The sequence below is a fragment of the Pseudophryne corroboree genome, chromosome 11 (genome assembly GCF_028390025.1).
Source record: "Pseudophryne corroboree isolate aPseCor3 chromosome 11, aPseCor3.hap2, whole genome shotgun sequence".
NCBI lineage: Eukaryota > Metazoa > Chordata > Amphibia > Anura > Myobatrachidae > Pseudophryne > Pseudophryne corroboree.
The window spans coordinates 296,202,860-296,222,274 of NC_086454.1; positions in this window are offsets into that span (position 1 = coordinate 296,202,860).

Sequence of the window (19,415 nt, forward strand, 5' to 3'; positions counted from 1 at the left end):
AGTGTAAAAATAAAGCAGCCAGTATTTACCCTGCACAGAAATAAAATAACCCACCAAAATCTCTCTCTCTCTGCACATGTTATATCTGCCTCCCCTGCAGTGCACATGGTTTTGCCCAGTTGCTATCAAAAATCCTGCTGCGATCAACTTGGAATTACCCTCATAGATTGTAAGCTCCACTGGGGAAGGGACTGATGTGAATGGAAAATTATTCTCTGTAAAGTGCTACGGAATATGTGTGCGCTATATAAATAACTGGTAATAAATAAACAGTTACAAACTCCATTAAGACAGGTTTCTCAATAACACTGTAAAAAGTCCTTGCTGTATTCCAACATGAGTCCACCTGCAATGGCCAATCCTCTTTTCTCTTACGTCCTAGGGGATACTGGGATTCCATTTAGTACCATGGTGTATAGACTGGTCCACTAGAAGCTTTGGGCACTTAAAGAATTTTATAGGGTGCACTGGCTCCTCCCTCTATGCCCCTCCAACCAGACTCAGTTTAGAAAATGTGCCCAGGGGAGCCGGTCACTTTTCTGGAAGCTCCTGAAGAGTTTTCTGAATTTATTTTATACTAGGTAATTCATCGCGCCCTACGGGCGCTCTTCACACCGTTGGTAGGGGCTACGCCCCCTTATCCCTTGCACGCCCCAACATTTTTATTATATGGAGTATTTGCGCCAATCATAATTTAGTGAGTGGTGAAATATTGCACAGACAAAGGGCGTGCGATGGTTAAGGGGCCGTAGTCCCTTGTGATGGTGTGAACAGCGTACGATAAGTCACCTAGTAGGTGCTGTGGATGGGGGAGGGGGTGCGGGTGGGGGAGGGGCGGTTGCGGAGGTTTCATGGGTGGGGGAGGGACGGGTGCGGGGATATCACGGATGGGGAGGGTGTCCGGAGGTGCTATGGTTGGGGGAGGTGCGTATGGGGGTGGGTGAGGATGCGCAGATGGGTTAGGGGGTGGGGAGGTGCTACGGGTGGGATAGGGTCAGGGGCGTGGGGGCGGCAAATGCGGGAAGGGGTCCGGAGGGGCTGCAGGTGGGGTAGGTATGGGCGTGACGTGTGTGGGAGGGGCAGGTGCGGGGCTGCGATGGATGGGGGAGGAGTTCTGGAGGTGCTGCGGGTGAGGAAGGGGCAGGTGGGGTAGAGGGTCTGAAGACGCCGCCGGCAGGGAGGGGCAGGTAGTGGGGTGCCGCGGATGGAGGAGGGGGCTCAGAGGCGCTGCGGAGGGTAAAGGGGCAGGTGTGTGGGTGTCACGGGTGGGGTAGGGGGCCAGGAGGCGACGCAGGTGGGGGAGGGGCGAGTGTGGGGCTTTTGCAGATGGGGGAGGGGGTCCGGTGGCTCTGTGGGTGGTGGAGGGGCGGGTGCGAGGTTCCTGTGGGTGGTGGAGGGGCGGGTGCGGTGGTGGTGTGGGTGGGGGAGGGGCACTGTATATGCAGCCAACCATTCACACATGAGGCAGACACTCCCATGCACGTACTATACCCCAGACAGCACACACACAATCTCCTGGAGCAGCAGTAGCAGCACTGTAGTGAACTGGATGCGTGCTCCCTCACACTTGCTGCTGGTGCTGCTCCTGCTGTCCGGGTAACGGCGACAGGGGCTCAGAGACGGGGTCGTGGCTAGTCTGCAGCAGGTGACGGGAGGGAGCGCGCCGCTCAGTAACACTGGGCTCGCCTCCGGCGGCGGATAGTGGCTGATAGTGAGGGGGGATTCGGGGAGGTGCGGCGGCCGCAGTGGTGGGAGGCGGCCTCATTGTGTGGCCGTGCTCAGCCGCCCTCCTACCCGCAGCACAGGATCCGTGCAGGTGTGCGTGCTACAGAGCATCCCCAGCTCCCTCCATATAGCAGGGACGGGGGGTGAGGCCGGGTGCCGGGAGTGGTTCTGTGTTAGGTGCAGCCAGCAGGTGTCAATCATTTCGCTGCTAGCTGCAGGGGTGGCCAATCACAGCGCGGCCTTCCACCAACTGTCCAATGGTTGGTGGGGGGGACGGGGTTTGCACTCACTCACTAATTATATCTATATATCCTAGGATTCTGCTATTATCGATATATCCTAGTCTCCTATGTATTATCCTACTCCCCTATATCTCCTATATATTAGGGCATATCTGTGGCTTGTCTCCGCCCAGCGTTGTGACTCCACCCAGCGTTAGCAAATAAGTCACAAAGTCACAGATCTGGGCTAATATATAGGAGATGTTTGTTATTTTCAGGCAGGACTGGATGGCACCAGCCTGCCTGCTTTGTGGGACTTAGGGGGGAACGGCCCAACCTCTTGAAGGGTTAATGGTCCCGTTCCCCGCTGACAGGACACTAGCTCCTGAATGAACTATTTGCAAGCCCCACCATGGCGAGCGTACATTCCCTCAGCACACCATCACGCCTAACAGAGCCAGAAAGAAGAATGGTGAGTACTTAGCCGGCGAGCCGGTTAGCGAGTCGTCGTCCATTATGGCGGCATGAGGGTACGGAGACACACGGCTTCTACATGGGGCGGCTGGGTCTCCAGACTCAGTACACAGTGCAGATGCACAGCTTCTGAGGGGGCGAACTGAGTCTCAGTACACTATATGTGTACACAGTACCCAGACTGGCAATACAAACTTAAAACGGGGCTGACTCCATTTTAGGCACTAAATTACCTCAGCTAGTATAAAAAAGAGCGTAAGACAGCGCGCCATTCAAGGGGCAGGGCTTCACTATGAGCGGATCCAGCAGCTCACCAGCACCATTTTCCCTCTGCAGTGGACACAGACGCTGACTGACAGGGACTCGCAGCTCCCCCGGAGAGACTCCAGATTACCTCAGCGGTACCAGGGGATCATAGCAGGGGGGTGAGCGGCTATTAGTGTACTAAGTCCCTATTCTTAGTCTGTGACCCGGCTAAACTTAGCATTAGCGGTAAGGGCGCTGTGTGCTGGCTCCAAACTTTCTCTGTGTCTCCCTGGAAGGGCTCTTTGTGGGTTAATTGTGCATTTAACCTTTTCCTGTGTGTGTGTGCTGTCACTGTTACAGTATGTCAGGCAAAGATTGTGTTTCATGTAAGGCACAGTGTTCCTTTTCTCCAGGGGGTTCACTAGTGTGTACTCAGTGTAGTGTACCTTCCTAGGCTAGCAGGGCAGAGCCAGCATGGCTGGACTCCATTAGGGGAATGATTTCCAATATTTCTACTAAATTGTCCCGCAATGAGAAAGAGGCGCAATACTTAAGACAATCTATGACTGAGTTTATGAAAAGAGACTCAGTACCCAAACCAGCGTGTCAGTCCCCTGCCATTTGCATACCCTCCAACTGTATCTTTTTAGCAGATATAGTACCTTTTTTTATGGTCTGTACCGATTTTTGGCTTTCCAAACTTTCATTGAAAGTATAGGAAAAGGGTTAGATACCTTGCCTCAAGGGTAAATTATTTTACTCCTGCAACATATACAGGACTCTGTGACCTTTATGGTGGAAGCCATAAAAAAAATAGACTTACTTAATGCTATGGCAGTGTCAGCACGCAGGGGCTTATGGCTATGCCAGTGGACTGCTGACACGGACTCCAGGAAAGGCGTGGAAGGCCTACCCTTCACAGGAGAGGCCTTATTTGGAGATGAACTAGATAAATGGATCTCCAAAGCAACTGTGGATAAGTCCACATATCTTTCTTCTGCAGCTCCCTCAGCAAGGAAGGCTTACTCAGGTCCCAATTTACAGTCCTTTCAGACTGCCAAGTTTAGGGTCAAGGCCAGAGGTTCTTCTGCCCCCGCCAGAGGTGCTAGAGGTAAACCACGCAAACCAGCAACTGCCGGTTTGCAGGAACAGCGCTTAAGCTCTGACTCCTCTAAGCCTTCAGTCTGGAAAACTGGCAGGTGGGAGCCCGACTAAAATTCTTCAGTCACATCTGGACAAGTTCGTGCCAGGATCCCTGGGTCATAGATCTTATTTCCCAGGACTACAGACTGGAGTTCCAGTAGTTTCCACCTCACAGATTTTTCAAATCAGGCTTACCAGTTTCGCAAGAGACAAGTATAACTTTACAGGACCCCATTCAAAAACTGGTACATACTCAGGTCATTGTTCCAGTTCCACCTCATCTACAAAACAAGCGGCATTATTCCAACTTGTTTGTAGTACTGAAACTGGATGGTTCAGTAAGACCGATTTTGAACCTCAAGTCGTTGAACCCGTACTTACGTGTGATCAAATTCAAGATGGAGTCACTGAGAGAGCTGATCTCTGGTCTGGAGGAGGGGGAATTCCTAGTGTATCTGGATATCAAGGATGCGTACCTTCACATTGCAATCTGGCCGCCTCATCAGGCTTATCTACGGTTTGCACTGCAGGACTGTCACTACCAGTTCCAAGCCCTGCGATTTGGTCTCTCCACAACACTGAGGGTATTCACCAAAGTGATGGCAGAGATGATGTTTCTACTCTGCAAACAGGGAATGAACATAATTCCGTACCTGGACGATCTTCTGATAAAGGCACCGTACAGGGAGCGGTTGTTGGACAGCATTGGCCTCTCAACCAAACTACTCCTTGATCACGGGTGGATTCTGAACTTACCAAAATCTCACCTGGAACCGACGCAGAGGCTTCCTTTCCTGGGAATGATACTGGACACAGAGTCTCAGAGAGTGTTCCTTCCCTTGGAGAAGGCTATGGTAATCCAGTCGATGGTTTGGGCTGTCCTGAAGCCAACCTGGATCTCGGTGCATCTGTGCATTCGCCTTCTGGGGAAAATGGTGGCCTCTTATGAGGCGTCTCAGTACGGAAGGTTTCATGCGAGGCCCTTCCAGCAAGATCTATTGGACAAATAGTCCGGATTGCATCTTCACATGCACCAGAGGATCCGTCTGTCACCAAAAGTCAGGATCTCACTTCTGTGGTGGGGACAGACTTCTCACCTCATCGGGTCGGAGGTTCGGGATTCAGAATTGAATTCTGCTAACCACAGATGCAAGTCTCAGAGATTGAAGAGCAGTCACCCAGGGGGTGCAGTTTCAAGGAAGATGGTCAAGTCAGGAAGTCGTCCTTCCAATAAACATCCTGGAACTCAGGGCTATCTACAACGCCCTTCTGCAGGCCTCATCTCTACTTTGGAATCAGGCCATTCAAGTCCAGTCGGACAATGTGACGGCAGTAACGTACATAAACTGACAGGGCGGAACGAAAAGCAGAGCAGCAATGTCAGAGGTGTCAAGAATTCTCCTCTGGGCGGAAAAACACGCCGTGGCATTGCCGGCAGTCTTCATTCCAGGAGTAGACAACTGGGAAGCAGACTTCTACAGCAGACAGGGCCTGCACCCGAGGGAGTGGGGCCTTCATCCGGAGGTGTTCCAGTGGTTGACACGTTGGTGGGGATATCCACAGATCGACATGATGGCCTCTCGACTCAACAAGAAGCTCAAGCGATATCGTTCCAGGTCGAGAGACCGACAAGGAGTGGCGGTAGATGCTCTGACAACTCCGTGGGTCTACCAGCTGGAGTACGTGTTTCCTCCACTTCCTCTGATCCCAAGAATTCTAAAGAGAATAAAAAGGAAAAAGGTTCAAGCAATCCTCATTGCTCCGGACTGACCGCGAAGGTCCTGGTATGCGGATCTTCTCAAGATGCTGATCGAAGATCCGTGGCCTCTACCTCTTTGCAAGGATCTTCTGCAACAGGGCCCGTTCGTCTATCAAGACTTACCGTGGCTACATTTAACGGCATGGAAGTTGAACGGCTGATTCTAGCCAGGAGAGGGATTCCTGACTAGGTCATCTTGACTATGATCCAACCCAGGAAGGGGGTAATGTCTAAACATTACCACCGTATATGGAAGAAGTATGTCTCTTGGTGTGAGTGCAGACAATATTCTGCGGTGGAATTTCATCTGGGACGTCTCCTGCTTTTTCTGCTGTCGGGAGAGGATGTGGGCCTACGTCTAGGCTCCATAAAAGTCCAGATTTCGGCCTTGTCTATTTTCTTTCAGAAACAATTGGCTTCTCTCCCTGAGGTCCAGATGTTCTTGAAATGTGTTCTGCGTATCCATCCTCCCTATGTGCCTCCCACGGCACCTTGGCATCTCAATTTGGTGCTGCAGTACCTCCAATCAGACTGCTTTAAACCGTTACAGGAGGTTGACGTAAAGTACCTTACGTGGAAGACCGTCACACTGTTGGCCTTGGCTTCAGCAAGACGCGTGTCAGAGCTAGGGGCGTTGTCTTACAAGAGTCCCTACTTAATTTTCCATGAGGACAGAGCTGAACTCAGAACTCATCAGCAATTTCTTCCTAAGGTGGTGTCCGCGTTTCACATCAACCAATCTATTGTGGTTCTGACTGTTACGGACACATCTGCTATTTCAAAGTCTTTGGATGTTGTGAGGGCTTTGAAGGTGTATGTAAAGAGGTCAGCTCATCACAGGAAATCCAAATCTCTGCTCGTTCTCTATGATCCCAATAAAATTGGGTGTCCTGCTTCAAAGCAATCCATTGCATGCTGGATCAGGCTCACTATCCAGCATGCTTATTCCACAGCAGACTTGGCAGTTCCAAAAACTTTACAGGCCCACTCTGCTAGGTCGGTGGGTTCTTCCTGGGCGGTTCCCTGGGGTGTCTCGGCTTTACAGCTATTGGTGAGGTTCGAACACCTTTGCTAAGTTTTACAAGTTTCATACTTTTGCCTCTGAGGTCCTTCAGTTTGTTCAATCTGCAGGAATCTCAGCACTATCCCACCCGGTTTGGGAGCTTTGGTACTTCCCCATTGTACTAAATGGAATCCCAGTATCCCCTAGGATGTAAGAGAAAATAGGATTTTAATCACCTACCGGTAAATCCTTTTCTCGTAGTCCGTAGGGAATACTGGGCGCAGTGCTCCGTTCTTCCTGCACTGTTACTTGGTTCAGTAATGTTGTCTGGTTCAGCTGTTGCTGTTCCTGTTTTCAAGTTTGATTAGCATGGCTTTCCTCTTGTTCTGTGTGTGCTGGTTCGTAATCTCACCACTTTCCTTATCTATCTTTTTCTCAAAGTATGTCCGTCTGTGGCATACTGGAGTGTTAAGGGTGGTACTGACGGAAGAGATGTGTGCTGAGCGATCTTAACACAGGCCGCTCAGTACACATCTCTCCCCCCGCTCAGCACAGTGCAATGTGCTGAGCGAGGGGGTGGATGGACGGGGGGCCGCTCACTTCACACAATGGTGAAGTGAGCGACCTGATAGATTGAGCCTGCATGCAGGCTCAATCTAGCACCAGTGATAGCGATGCTTGGGGCCGCGCATCGCTATCGCTGGGGGGCATACACGGCAGAGCCGTACTCAAAATATAAGCAATCTAGTCAGATTGCTTAGATTGTAAATATGGATCTCTCCGTGTGTACCCCTCTTTAGGAAACAAGAGATACTGTATTGAAAAGTTCCAAAAGCCATTTGATTCTCATCAGGAAGTTTATGGCCCCAAAACCAGTTAAACCAGTTCTGGCAGACCCTGCCACATGTAGGGCGTTAGGACAGGAAGTGTAGGGGTTTTTAGCACAAGGAATAAAGCACAGGCTAGAGTTCAGTGTGAGCTGAGGACTGAGATGGAGGGCACAGGCTAAGTGACCAGGAGAAACGCAGTCTGGGGACTGTGGAACGAGCATGGTACTCCACAGTCCCTGGCATTATGGAGAGAAGAGCAGCGTGTGGGTGTTGCTATGGAGAGAGGGAGAGCCCATATCTGCAGTGTAACAGGAGAGCCAGCAGCTTCAGTGAGAGATGGAGAGTGCAGTGTGAGAACCACCGTATGCAGAGTACAGTGGAAGGAACCAGGAACAAAGGGGATCCCTACCTTCAGGGGTACCCAAGAAGGAGGACGGGAGGTGTGAGTCTTCGGGAGAGGACTATCTGGGTGAGTGGTAGGAAGCCACATGTGGCGGAAGGCCCCCAGTGACGTGTCCATGAGATATCCCATTTAGATAGAGCCCCCAGCGAATAGGGGAGAGCACACTGAAATGAATCTCAGTTTGCGGATGCAGCTCTACTGATTCCCAGAGACTGCGCTGGTATGTACTGTAATTCTGTCCCATCATTGTTAATGCTGTTATTGCGAATAGTATAGTGAAGCGAATTAAAAGAAATGTAACCTGATGTAACCCATATGAATATTACGCTGGAGAGAGGAGAGCAAGAAATTAAATGTTATTGTTGTGATAACCCTGTCTGAACTATGAATAAACTGCTTGCTTATGTGATGAGACGGCCTGGCGTGCAATGCTTTAAAAATCACAGAGTGGCCCGGCGCTGCCCGGCTATCACACGTCTCCTTGGACACAGTTTCCTAGACTGAGTCTGGTAGGAGCGGCATAGAGGGAGGAGCCAGCACACGCTATAAAATTCTTAAAGTGCCCAAGGCTCCTAGTGGACCCGTCTATACCCCATGGTACTAAATGGAAACCTAGTATCCCCTACGGACTACGGGCAAAGGATTTACCGGTAGGTAATTCAAATCCTATTTTCAGAATGTAATCACATTCAGTTTATTCAAGTTCCAACTTGTTCCCCTTTCACACATGCAGCTGTATCCCTATTTTTTGCACTTGAATGCGCATCATCCCGGGAATTCTGCATGTATGAAACAACCCAGGCAACCCGGGACTAGGTCCTGAGTCCACGACCTTGCTCCCGATCAGGGTCACATACCCTCCAACACATACTTGCCTACTCTCCCGGAATGGCCGGGAGGCCCCCGAAAATCGTGTGACCCTCCCGGCCCCCTGGAAGAGCAGGCAAGTCTCCCAATTCTTCAGGTCCCCCTGCCCAGCCGCCCACTTAGTGAGTAAAGTGGGTGGTCCGGGTAGTCGATGACTGAATTGCATCATCATAGCCACGCCCTCTGCAGTATAATGCAGGTGATTGCGGCATTACAGAGCAGGGGCGTGGCTTAGAGGTGCCGCTGTAACCCCACCCCCATCCTGCCTCTACCCGCTCCCATTCCACTTCTGGTCCACCCCCTCCTCACGTCATAGCCCTGCCCCGCCCCTCTGCTGAGCCGACCTGGTTGCTCTCTCCCGGAGAGAGCAGACAGAATGTCGGCATGTATGCGCCAACATTTTACACATGAAAACCGGTACAAATTAGGAAAGGGGGTGTGACCATGGATAAAGGGGGCGTGGGGGCGTGCTTCTCCTCCTGGAAGCAGCTAGGCTGCTGTCCTCCCTTTGGTAGTGGCTCTCCCGGAGACTCGCACAGCAGTCAATCACTATTGTTAGCACCGGTTATTTAGTGTGTCTCCTTCCCTGTAATGCGGCGCGTTTGGACAACAGCGCTGACAATAGTGACTGGCTGGCAGAACTGACTGACTCGCTGAATCAATGTAAAAGGTGAGAGTGCTGTGCAGTGTCACAGCACTGTCTATCACCCACTCTATCCATTACATTAGCCATCTCGGGGCTTCCAGGCCGGCAGGCCAGGTGCTGTGTTGCGGAGTCAGAGCCTCTGGGGATCTGGCCGCGGCTGTGGCGGGGAGGCACGTCTGTGACATCACACGCAGAGGAGGCTCCAGGGCTCAGAGAGTATGCGGCGCAGGGAGGGCTATGAAAGCCTTCCATTGCGCCGCTTTCATGCACATCTATGCCGGTGGCCACAGCAGCTTTTGTTCCACCTGCGCCGCGGCTAGGGAGTGGGGATTGTTGATGCCGGAGGGGGCAGGCGGACTGGCAGCAGGACATAGGGGGTCATTCTGACCTGATCGTAGCTGTGCTAAATTTACGATCACTTACATTGACATGCAGGGGGACGCCCAGCACAGGGCTAAACCACACCGCATGTCAGCCCCCCCCCCCCCCCCCCGCACAGGTACAAAAGCATTGCACAGTGGTGATGCTTTTGTACTTGAAGAGTAACTCCCAGCAAGCGCAGCTCCTGCGGCTGGCCGGGAGTTACTCGTCGGTGCCGTGGTTGCAGCGGCTGCGTGTGATGTCTCGCAGCCGCTCTGGGACACCCCCCTCACAGTACGGCCACGCCTGCGTTGTCCGGACCATGCCCACAAAACGGCGGCCAAACGCAGCCGTGCCGCCCCCTCCCGCCCAGCGACCACTTCTGCCTGTCAATCAGGCAGAGGCGATCGCTAGGCAACGACAGCCGTCTGCTGTCAGCCATGTACCGGCGCACTCTTGCGCAGTTCTGACCTGATTGCTGCGCTGCGATGAACTGCAGCGAGTGATCAGGTCAGAATGACCCCCATAGGACGCTGCAGTAAAAGGTTTTTCTAATACGTCCTAGGGGATGCTGGGGTCCACTTCAGTACCACGGGGTATAGACGGTTCCGCAGGAGCCATGGGCACTTTAAGACTTTTCAAGGGTGTGAACTGGCTCCTCCCTCTATGCCCCTCCTCCAGACCTCAGTTTTAGAAATGTGCCCAGGCAGACTGGATGCACTCCAGAGGAGCTCTACTGAGTTTCTCTGAAAAGACATGTTATTTTCAGGGAGAACTGCTGGCAACAGACTCCCTGCTTCGTGGGACTGAGGGGGCAGAAGTAGGAACCAACTTCCTAAAGAGTTTCATGGCTCTGCTTCTGGCTGACAGGACACCATTAGCTCCTGAAAGGAACTGAACACTGGCCGTGCCTAGATGCTCACTCCCACAGCACGCCGTCACCCCCCTCACAGAGCCAGAAGTCAGAAGACAGGTGAGTGTTAGAAGACAGATCTTCAATCAAGAAAGTGACGGCTAAAGGTACCGCGCGGCTGGCGGTAGCGCAGCGCGCCATGTTGCCCACACATACACAGGCACTGCAGGGTGCAGGGTGCGGGGGTGGGGGGGGCGCCCTGGGCAGCATGAAACTTATTGAAACTGGCATAAATAAGGGGCATAAGTTGCTGAGGCACAATCCTACCACCGCCAGTATAAATAATGACCTCATAAAAGCTGAGGAGAAACACACCACTGAAGAGTGGAGCTTCCTCCTCAGTCAGCCAGCACACTGCTCAGTGCCATTTTCTCTCTCTCCTCAGGCTGCAGAGACAACGCTGGTCCTCCTCCACTACTGAACAAGTATCAGGGTGCAAAACAGGGGGGCCATAGTGAATTTGGTGTGATTAGCATTATAAAAGCGCTGCATGTCAGTGGGCATTTTGTGTTCACAGACATTGTGTTACTGGCGCTGGGTTATGAACTGGCAAATCCTGTGTCCCTCTGACAGATTTTACTGTGGGTCTGACCCCTATAAGACCCGGAGTGTCTGTGGTGTGGTTGTGCACGTGTGTGACATGTCTGTGGCAGGGAACTCTTCCTCTGTGGGAGACATGTTAGAGACACAGAGGTGTAATATGACACCAAGAGCCTGACTGGGTGAAAGGTTACATGATAGTGTGAATCATATCAGTAAGAGGTTGGACTGAATCTCTTACAGAAAACTGAATATAATCTGTTGAAGATGTGATTTTTAATAGTTCTGCCTTTCATCCACAGGGACCCCTCTGGGTCACATACAAATTTGCACAAGTAGTACAAACTGATACCGACACAGACTCTGATTAGTGTGTCGACACTAGTGATTCCAGGGGAATAGGTCCTAAGTTAGCAAAAAGCATTCAAAACATGTTTTAGCTATAAAGGAGGTGTTAGAAGTTACGAAGCCCCCTCTTTTACCACAAGGAGAGGGTTTACTTTAGTAAAGAAGTAATGTAATTTTCCCTCCACCTCAGGAGTTGAACAGTCTCTTGGAGAGAGTCTGATTTAACCTGAAAAGAAATTTCAGATTCCCAAAAGGAATTCAGGCAGCTTACCTTTTTCCAAAAGGTGGGAGTCACCCCGCATTTTAGACATGTCATAAAAGAGAAAAGGTGTTTCTCCCTGCGCCTGGAATGGCTTCACTTAAGGAGCCGAAAGACCGCAAGTGAGTGAGGTGATTTATTGATGTGGCCAATGGGACACTACTCAGGCCTACCATTGTCTGTGAGTGGGTGAGTAGTGCTATTGAAAAGTGGTCAGAAAACTTGTCTTTAGACATTGACACAATAGATGGAGACGAGATACTCCTAACGTTAGGTCATATCAAAGACGCTGCTGCGTACGTACTAGAAACCATGAAATATATTGGTCTCTTGGGATCAAGAACCGCTACCAGGGCAGTATCAGCTCGGAGGGCGTTGTGGATTCGCCAGTGGAATGCTGATGCAGATTCCAAAAGAAATATGGAGGCTCTCCCGTATAAAGGTGAGGCCTTGTTTGGTGATGGGCTGGATGTGTTAGTCTCGGCGGCTACCGCAGGTAAGTCGACATTCTTGCCTTATGCTCCTACACCGGCGAAAAAGACACATCACTCTCACATGCAGTCCTTTCGGCCCAACAAATACAAAAAGGCCAAAGGTTCCCCCTTCTTTGCAGGTAGGGGAAGGGGAAAAGGAAAGAAATCCGCAGCGTCTCCCGGATCGCAGGAGCAGAAGTCCACCCCTGCTTCTGCCAAATCTGCAGCATAACGCTGGGGCTTCCTTGCGGGAGTCCGCTCGGGTGGGAGCACGTCTGAAACTTTTCAGCCAAATCTGGATTCAATCTGGCCTGGACCAATGGGTCTTACAAATAGTGTCCCATGGGTACAAACTAGAGTTTCAAGACGTCCCCCCATGACGATTTTTCAAATCGACCTTGTCAGCTTCTCTTCCGGGAAGAGAGGCAGTAACAACGGCAATTAAAAAATTATGTCAGGATCAGGTCATTGTCCTGGTACCCTTGACACAGTAAGGAGAAGGTTTTTTATTCAAGCCTCTTCGTAGTTCCGAAGCCGGACGGCTCGGTCAGACCGATTTTAAACCTGAAAAATCTGAAAAGGTTCAAGTTCAAGATGGAATCCCTGAGAGTAGTGATTTCCAGTCTGGAAGAGGGGGACTTTATGGTGTCAGTAGACATAAAAGATGCTTACTTGCATGTTCCCATTTATCCTCCTCACCAAGCTTATCTGAGGTTCGCAGTACAGGATTGCCATTACCAGTTCCAGACGTTGCCGTTCGGACTCTCCACGGCACCGAGGGTATGCACCAAGGTGATGGCGGAGATGATGATCCTCCTTCGTTAAAAAGGAGTCAATATAATTCCTTATCTGGACGATCTCCTGATAAAAGCGAGATCCAGGGAACAGTTGGTGCAGAACATTGCACTCTCCCTGTCAATACTCCATCAACACGGTTGGATCATGAATTTTCCAAAGTCGCAGTTGGAACCGACGACAAGATTGTCCTTTTTAGGGATGATTCTGGACACAGAAGTACGGAGAGTATTTCTTCCAGTGGAAAAGGCTCTGGAAATCCAGAAAATGGTCAAACAAATATTGAAACCAACAAGGGTGTCGATCCATCAATGCATTCGGTTGTTGGAGAAAATGGTAGCGGCCTACGAGGCCATACAGTTTGGCCGATTTCATGCCAGAGTATTCCAGTGGGACCTGTTGGACAAGTGGTCCGGATCCCACCAACACATGCACCGGAAAATAATCCTGTCCCCCAAAGCCAGGATTTCACTCCTGTGGTGGCTACACAGTTCTCACCTACTAGAGGGCTGCAGGTTTGGGATTCACGACTGGGTCCTAATAACCACGGATGCAAGTCTCTGAGGCTGGGGAGCTGTCACACAGGGGGGAAAGCTTCCAAGGAAAATGGTCAAGTCAGGAAGCCTGCCTTCACATAAATGTTCTGGAATTGAGAGCCATTTACAATGGCCTTCTACATGCGGTACATCTTCTTCAACAGCAGTCGCGTACATAAACAGGCAAGACGGAATGAAAAGCAGAGCGGCAATGGCATAGGTGACAAGGATTCTCCTCTGGGCAGAAAGACATGTTAGAGCTCTGTCAGCAATTTTCATTCCGGGAGTGGACAACTGGGAAGCAGATTTCCTCAGCAGACACGATCTCCATCCAGGAGAGTGGGGCCTCCACCAAGAAGTCTTCGCAGAGGTGACAAGTCTTTGGGGAGTTCCTCAAGTAGACATGATGGCATCTCGTCTAAACAAGAAGCTTCAGAGATATTGTTCCAGGTCGAGAGACCCTCAAGCAATAGCAGTGGATGCACTGGTGACCCAGTGGGTGTTTTTCGGTCGGTATATGTTTTCCCTCCACTTCCACTGATTCCAAAAGTTCTCAAAATAATAAAAACAAGAGTTTGAGCAATCTTCATTGCCCCAGACTGGCCAAGGAGGGCTTGGTATCCAGATCTTCAGGAGTTGCTCATAGAAGATCCTCGGCCTCTTCCTCCTCGAGAGGACCTACTACAGCAGGGGCCATGTGTGTATCAAGACTTACCGTGGCTACGTTTGACGGCATGGCTGTTGAGCGTCGGATCCTAGCCTGAAAGGGTATTCCTAAGGAAGTCATCCCCACTCTTATTCAGGCCAGGAAAGGAGTAACATCTAAACATTACCACCGTATTTGGAGAAAATATGTGTCTTGGTGTGAATCCAAGAAGGCTCCTACGGAAGAGTTTGAGTTGGGACGTTTTCTCCATTTTCTGCAGGCTGGTGTGGATGCGGTCCTTAGATTGGGATCAATCAAGATCCAGATTTCGGCCTTATCAGTTTTCTTTCAAAAACAATTGGCCTCCTTTCCAGAAGTTCAGATGTTCGTGAAAGGGGTTCTGCACATCCAGCCTCCATTTGTGCCTCCAGTGGCACCATGGGACCTTAATGTGGTGTTGCAGTTCCTTCAATCAGATTGGTTTGAACCTCTGCAGGAGATAGAATTGAAGTTTCTCACTTGGAAAGTGGTGATGCTTTTGGCCTTGACATCCGCAAGGCGGGTGTCTGAGTTGGGGGCCTTGTCTCACAAGATCCCTTACCTGATCTTCCATGAAGATAGGGCAGAGTTAAGAACTCGTCAACATTTTCTTCCAAAGGTGGTTTCATCCTTCCACATAAACCAACCTATTGTGGTGCCAGTAGCTACTGACACTTTCACTGAGTCACAGTCTCTAGATCTGGTTAGAGCTTTGAAGATTTATGTCGCAAGAACAGCTCGATTACGGAAAACAGAGGCTCTGTTTGTCCTGTATGCTCCCAACAAGATTGGGTGTCCTGCTTCAGTTCTAAGCAGACTATTGCGCGCTGGATCAGATGGACAATTCAGCACGCTCATTCTACGGCAGGCTTGCCGCTACCGAAGTCGGTGAAGGCCCATTCTACTAGGAAAGTGGGCTCATCCTGGGCGGCTGCCCGGGGCGTCTCAGCTTTACAACTTTGCCGAGCAGTTACTTGGTCAGGGTCAAACACATTTGCTAAATTTTATAAGTTTGACACCTTGGCCGATGAGGACCTCAAGTTCGGTCAATCGGTACTGCAGGGTCATCCGCACTCTCCCGCCCGTACTAGAGCTTTGGTATAACTCCATGGTACTGAAGTGGACCCCAACATCCCCTAGGACGTATGAGAAAATAGGATTTTAATACCTACCGGTAAATCCTTTTCTCCTAGTCCATAGTGGATGCTGGGCACCCGACCCAGTGCGTACTTTACCTGCAGTTTGTTCTTTACAGTTACACAAGTTGTGTTTCATTTGTTTTCAGCATGTTGCTGTAAATGGTTCATGCTTGTTGGCCTGTGTCATGTTGAATGCCATGTTGTGCGGCATGGTTGAGGTGTGAGCTGGTATGAATCTCACCATTAGTATAAAAGTAAATCCTTTCCTCAAAATGTCCGTCTCCCTGAGCACAGTTCCTATAACTGAGGTCTGGAGGAGGGGCATAGAGGGAGGAGCCAGTTCACACCCTTGAAAAGTCTTAAAGTGCCCATGGCTCCTGCGGAACCGTCTATACCCCATGGTACTGAAGTGGACCCCAACATCCTCTACGGACTAGGAGAAAAAGATTTACCGGTAGGTATTAAAATCCTATTTTTTCCCCCATATCTACATCACAGAGACTTGCTGCAGATGCAGTGGCATACCCTCCAAGTGTACCTTTTTGGCAGGTACAGTACCTTTTTTTTATGGTCTGTACTGATTTTTGGCTCTCCAAACTTCCATTGAAAGTATAGGAAAAGGGGCATGACCACGCCACTGTACCCGTGGCCATGCTCCCTTTTCAAATTTGTTCCGATTTTTATGCGTAAATTGTTGGAGGGTATGTTCCTGCAGATGCAGTGGGCCTGTTTTGGGGTGTGGGGCTGGAGCTGCAGCTCCATCAGCCCCATTGTTAATCCTGCTCTGGGAACACACAGCAGCCAAAGGGCGGAGCCTCCCATTGGATGTACCCTGTGTGGGAGGGCGTTTCTCGCCCAATCAGCTGTGGATTGGGTGCGATATATCTGCTGTTAACCCAATGAGAGCTCCTAGCCACTCCCAGCGTTATCCACACAGTCACAGAGGGGCAAATGTATTAACCTGGAGAAGGAATAAGGAAGTGATAAACCAGTGACATGTGCAAGGTGATAAAGGCACCAGCCAATCAGCTCCAATATGTAAATTAACAGTTAGGATCTGATTGGCTGGTGTGTTTATCACCTTGCACATATCACTGGTTTATCACTTCCTTATGCCTTCTCCAGGTTAATACATCTGCCCCATAGTCACAGATCTGGGCTATTATATAGGAGACTATATAGGAGATAAAATTATTCTTAATAATTATTAGTAAGCTGCTCCCAAATGGCAGTACTGGAGTGCCAGACGATAAATGTATTGTAGAAAAGATATAAAAAAATGTCAAGAGAGCACTTTATGTAGTAAATAAAATAAAGATTTATTAATTACATCTTTCAGATTAAAAACAATGTATCATATTGTAGCAGATGGTTGACATATAAACCTTGCAACAAATAATAAAAAGCTGTGTTGAGTTATATATCTGACACAATCGTCTCCGGATATAGCATTTAAATGTACCCTTAAATGAAATAAATATTCCATTATAGAGTCCTTGTATAGGATAGGGTAAACATGGCACGTAGAAACAGTTCTGTTAATTACAGTCTTATCCAGACAGAGAGTGGACCCACAAATTGCTCACCTCCTTCATTCCTTTAGTGCAAGAAAGGTTGTAAATGCAGCAACGTGAGGTTACGATGGCAAGGCAAACCAGCAAATAGAATTCCTCCGTTATTTCAGTATAATGATGCTGCATAGGAGGGGGCAGAGGGAGGGCGCCGGAGCGGTGTTGAATCATTTACAGCGCTATGCTCCACCTGTGCCTGGAGCAGTGGCAAACGCAGGATTTGCACGGGGGGGTTTCCAGAACTGGGCGGAGCCAATCACGGGGGTGGGGACTGAGGTGACCCAGTATATGTTGGGTCAGTAAAACTAGTGTGTGTGTGTGTGTATCTATATATATACATATATATATATATATAAAATCTCTATCTACACATATATATATACACACACACACACACACACACACACACACACACACACACACACACACATACATATACATAGCATATTAAACATGCATACATATATATATATATATATATAATATATACACACACACATACAGTACACATATATATACACATGTATATATATATCATGTGTGTGTGTTTATATGTATGTATGTATGTATGTATGTATATACATGTGTATATATATATGCACATGGATATATATGTACTATAATTAAAATAAAGTAAACTTTTATTGAACTTACAAGTGCCACCAGGAAGACAGCAGACTGCTGAGAACGCTAGACAGCCATTAGCAATACTCATGCATCTAGAAAAAAAAAAATGTATTATTTTTTTTTTTGGTGGAGGGGGGTTTCTGGGTGCTCGGAAACCCCCCCTGGGTGCGCCACTGCGGAGCGGCGCTGTCAATGTCCAAATAGCCGTGTTGGTATAGGCATATGCGGGTCTCTCTTACCGGGTGCTCACCGCCGTGTAGTAGTGCAATCTGTGCTCGAGTAGCAGCAGCGTGACTTGCGCTGACTGGATGCTGGCTGGACTAAGGAATGTTCCGGTAAGACGAAGGGTGGGATTCAAATCTTTTCTTGCCCCTGATCTCCCGTCTAAAGTGAGGTCACTTTTCATGCATTTTAGCTCAACACCCCAGGGGGTGGCGTGCTGAAATGCTGATATCGCGCCCATCGGCAGTAACATTTGAATACTGCCAGCGGGCGTGATGGGGGCGGGAGGGCAGCTGCAAGATTTGAATCCCGCCCAAAGTGTCTAATGAGTGGGTTAAATTCTCCATATGCGTTTCACCTATGTCCTGGCGGTTTCGTCAGAGGATAACAGGTACTGTACCTGCCAAAAAGGTACATTTGGAGGGTATGGGGTCATGGAGCTGAGACCCGGGAATTTGCTAACTATATTCTTTTGGATATAATGTAATAAAAGTCTGACTCAGAGACAAAGGCGGCACTCACCTCTCATGCACCCAGTGTGTCTGCGTGAGCAAAGGGAGGTGTGACTTTGCAGAGGGGGTGTGGGTTTGTGGAGGGGGCATGGCTAAGTGCCCCGACCTGCGTGTTCGTCACTCTGGGGGTCTGGAAATTGCGGGCTGTATCCGGAGACTAGCATGTCTGCAGTGCCAGCTCCTACACGGTGACAGGAGCCGGGTTGCTGCACGTAATGTGCAGCACCCGGCTCCTGTCACTCAGTGGGTGACACCCGGGAACGGACCGCACTCCCCTCACCCCCCTTGTGACGCCACTGTTCAGAGATGTAATCAATGTTAATAGACACCTCCGATGTCACACTGTGCATTTTGATTAACAGGATGTGCCGTTTGGGGGCAGAGGCCATACCTCCCTACTGTCTCACATTCAGTGGGACTGTCCCATTTTTCTAGGATTGTCCCATCTGTCCCACCAGCAGCTAGCAGTGTCCGGCGGTGGTGGTAGGGGGAACATACACTGCATAGCAGCAAGTAAGCAGTGGGAGAATAGCACATCCTCCAACATCATTAAACAATATACCAGTACAAATTCTAAAAAGGGGCGTGGCCACGCTGCCATAAGAATGTCTAGGACAAGGGAGGTGCTGAAAACTGGTACAAGGCCCCTTTTGGCCGGTACAGACCATTAAAAAACAGAACTGTACCAGCGAAAAAGATACAGTTGGAGGGTATGGAAAAGATGCACAGTATCTATTCACAGTGCTGTGAAGCCCAGCCCCCACAGTGACAGGAACGGGCTGCTGTGAAGCTCTGTCCCAAATCACATTCAACTGATCACAGAAGCCGTTAGTGGGGGTCTTTTAATTTAAGATGCCTTGCATATTTTAGCAAAGATGCCGCAACTGTGCTAACTGCTTCCACCTCTCAATCAGGCTTGTCAAATGAACAAGGCATTAATGAATAATACTTTTATTGCATTCTCTTTTATGTAGTGTTTAGTTTATGCAGGGCCGTTTCTTGGGGCAGGCGAGCAGTGCAACCGCACTGGGCGCCAGCCGCGGCACTAACTGTGGCTCCCTGCTTCCCCCCCCCCCTATTTCTCCCCTAGTAACCCGCTCGGGGGTCGGAGTTTCACG